Here is a 3,335-nt window from a genome sequence, read left to right as displayed (position 1 = left end):
ATAAATGGACTGATGAGTGGATGAATAGAGCAATGAACAGACGGGCAAATGGACGAATAAGGCAATCGTCATCTCGTGGGCGGATCCGCCATTACCCATCCCATGATCTGGCCAATCCGCTCTCCACCCCTGCACATGGGAGTACTCAGCCTCTACAGAAACCCCAGCCAGTGGCCTCACCCAGCCGACTTCTGCTCCCACAGGAGGCCCAGAAAGGGGAAGGGAAGCCAGCTCACTCTCTCATCTCCCAGCTTGGCCCTGGGCCTGGCTAAGAACAAAGGTGGTTCCCCACTCTGCAGACTCCCACCCCACTGCCCTTCTGGGGGTCTCCGCAGGCCCAGTCTGCCTTCTCGCTGGCTCTTACTTCTGCCAGGGCCTCAGCCTCCAGGGACTTGTGGTCCCCTAGGCTGCTGTGCCTGGTGGAGCTGTAGGTCGACCTCATGGAGTGCCCTTCGGACAGTGCCTTCTTGTCGGGGTAGTTGATGCTGCCGGCACTCCCGAACGTCGCCATCCTCCGCTTCTCGGGGCTCTCGATCCTCCCTCGGCTGAGGGGGATTTTGTGGGGGCTGCTGGGGCAGGCGGCGGCCCGGGGTGGCGTGTCCATGTTGGGGCCCAGGCCCCGGGGCGGGCTGTGCGTGTCGCCCCCACTTCGGCGCCTGGGGATGGCCGCTCCGTCGGATCGTAACCGCACTCTGCAAAGGAGCCAGGGGACGGAGGCATGGGGCAGTGGTCAAGCCTGGCAAGTCTCAGAATGAGTCAGCCAACCCGCATGCCACACACTACACACTAGTCTAGGGAGCCAGTACAGTAAAGCCTCATTCAGCCCGACTTCATGATTCTGCAAGGAAAGGGCTGGCTCAGCACATCACTCAGCAGCAGGGGACGGACTGATGGGACACAGGAGGGAATTTGGAGCCCAGTGCTTGCAAGCTGCAAACAGTTGTGGTGCTAATTAAGTAATGACTCTCGTCTACTACGTGTTGAGTCAAGGCCATAGGATTTCAACCTGGAAATGCTTTGGGGATGGTTAGTTCAGCTCGTGATACATTCTGAAGTAGCTCAGACACTTCCATGATTCCAGTGGGCTTCCAATTGGTCTGAAGCATTGAGGCTTGACTGTACCAAAGTTACTAGCACTCTGCAAGCACAGGATGGGACCACTGGGAACAGAACACAGTCTAATGTTGTCACCCGCCCTCAATCTCCCCAGAAAGGGGTCATTTCTATGAGCTTTTCTCAATCTTGGAAAACGAGTCATTCAAGAGCAAACACTGCATTGCTAGATACCTCTTTTGTGCATTTGAGTACCTTTCCCACCCCGGGGAGACTCTGGTGCAGTGAAAGGGGATTACAGTGTGTATTAGGAGGGCCAGCCCTTGTCCTGTGTCTGCCACACACTTTCCTGTGTTCTCTCTCAGATTCATTTTATTAATCTGTTCAATGGGTATAATATCCTTTGCCCACCTTCGAGTGAGCTTGAAAGCACTTTGAAGATAAAAGGTTCTACACACCGGAGATTTTGCTGCATCCTATGGAGGTCACCAAAGATTCTGAGGCCCTGGTGAGGGGAGGGAAGGCTGGAAAAAGGGAGGGGGTAGGAAGAGGAATGGTGTGTTGGAAATGGATTGTGACTAGGAACCATCAGCGCTTCAGATCCTAGTGCTACAAGCCAATCTAAGCAGCGCCTGTGAGTGTCCCAACGGAACCAAGCATAAGTGTTGAAGAGAAATAAATACTGAGAAAGAAAGAACAAGAAGAAAGAAAGTAAGGGTGGAAAGAGGGTGTGGAAAAGAGAGGCAGAAGATATGGTCCTCCTAGAGTTAGGAAACCATAGCTTTTTGATCTACCTGTCCCGGACGTCCACTTCCTTGCCCTTCCCAATTCTATCAGTGCCCTGAGCTATCTGCTGAACAGAGTAGAATTTGCTGCAAAGAGGCATCTGAACTTCTGCTGAAATAACTCCACAAATGCATGCTCCTAATATGACTGATTCTTTTGACTGTATCTGCAAATACCCACATGTGCGAGTTGATCACATGATCACATGACCCCTGGAAAAAACATAGAATGTGACATTTTGAGAGTGTGATTTAAAAAGCAGTGAGAAGCCGGGCTCGGTGGCTCAGCCTGTAATCCCGCGCCTTGGGAGGCTGAGGTGAGCGGATTGCCTGAGCCCGCGGGTTCGAGGTCCTCCTGGGCAACTTGGCGAGACCTCATCTCTACAATAAATAAAAAAATGAGCCGGGTGTGGTAGTGCACGCCTGTAGTTCCAGCTACTTGGAAGGCTGAGGCGGAAGGATCGCCTGAGCCCAGCAGGTCGAGGCTGCAGTGGCCAGGAGCGGTCACTGCACTCCAGTCTGGGCGACAAAGTGAGACTCCAACTCAAAAAAATACAATAAAAATAAAATAAAATAAAAAATAAAAAGCAGTGAGAAACTGTCAGCTTTTCTTCTTGTTTTCTCGTTAATTTTTTTAAACAATCACATGCCTTTAACTATACCTGTTCTCAGAATGACGTGTGTAGCTCCTTGCCTGGTAGAAAGGTCACATGCCACAGCCTAGCCCACGCGTGAGGAGGGAAGAAATTGGCAATTCTGCTTCCACCGAATAAAGTGGGTAGAGTCGGGTGTCAATTTTTCCCAACCCATGAGTAGGTGTGAGTTTTCTGTTTATGTAGTACATTTCAGGGAGTATGTGAGATTTACATTTTAAAATATAACAGCTCAGGTCTTCAACAGAAAGCCGGGAGGAGGTACAGGAATTAGAGAGAGGTAGGAAGAATACTTGCCAATTTGTATCTCTCTCTCTTATTTATTATTATTTTTAAATTAAAACGAAAACCACCGAGTTCCCAACATATGTCTTTCTTCTTCCTTCTTCCCCCTTCCACTCCAGCATGGATGGTCTTAGACCTGGCATTCTTGGACCAATGCCAGTCAGCCAGCCAGCCCTGTGTATCTGGTATCACATCTCATGGGGACAAGGGGTGGCAGCAACCTCCTCCCCTCCTCCCTGCCCTCTTGCTTCTCCCAAGTCAGACGTGAGCAGGCATGGCACTACAAGGAAAAGAATGAATCTGCACTTCCTACCGGCCCATCACCCCACCAAAGCCGTAATCCGAGATGTGCTCTGTGGGGGACTGGAGGTCATTTTTGGAGGAGGCCTTGTCATCCAGCAGCGGCCCACTGCTGGCCTCGCTGTCAGCCTTCTGGCTCAGACTGTCAGAGAAGGCATCGTCCCTGGAGAGAAGACAGATGTGAATTGGAGGGTGCCTCCCATCGGGGAACCCAAGATGTGCAGGACTCTTGATACCCAACCGAGGGGCTGAAGCGACC

At 51.5% G+C, this 3,335-nt stretch overlaps 1 long non-coding RNA gene across 1 annotated transcript in view; it reads right to left on the bottom strand.

The window, feature by feature from the left end:
- Window positions 1-620: 620 nt before the first annotated feature.
- The window catches only part of LOC103258516, a 3,948-nt gene continuing 1,233 nt past the window's right edge, over window positions 621-3,335 (bottom strand). Inside the window, exons 2-3 of the long non-coding RNA XR_504188.1 lie at window positions 3,090-3,239; window positions 621-692 (exon numbers count right to left, since the gene is read on the bottom strand). This is a non-coding gene — a long non-coding RNA (uncharacterized LOC103258516). The remainder of the gene's footprint in view (window positions 693-3,089; window positions 3,240-3,335) is intronic.

The sequence above is a fragment of the Carlito syrichta genome, unplaced genomic scaffold, assembly GCF_000164805.1.
Source record: "Carlito syrichta isolate Samal-C Ts95f unplaced genomic scaffold, Tarsius_syrichta-2.0.1 Scaffold83245, whole genome shotgun sequence".
NCBI classification, from domain to species: Eukaryota; Metazoa; Chordata; class Mammalia; order Primates; family Tarsiidae; genus Carlito; species Carlito syrichta.
The sequence above is the reverse complement of the archived record's forward strand: the minus strand, read 5'-3'. Positions and strand labels throughout refer to the sequence as shown.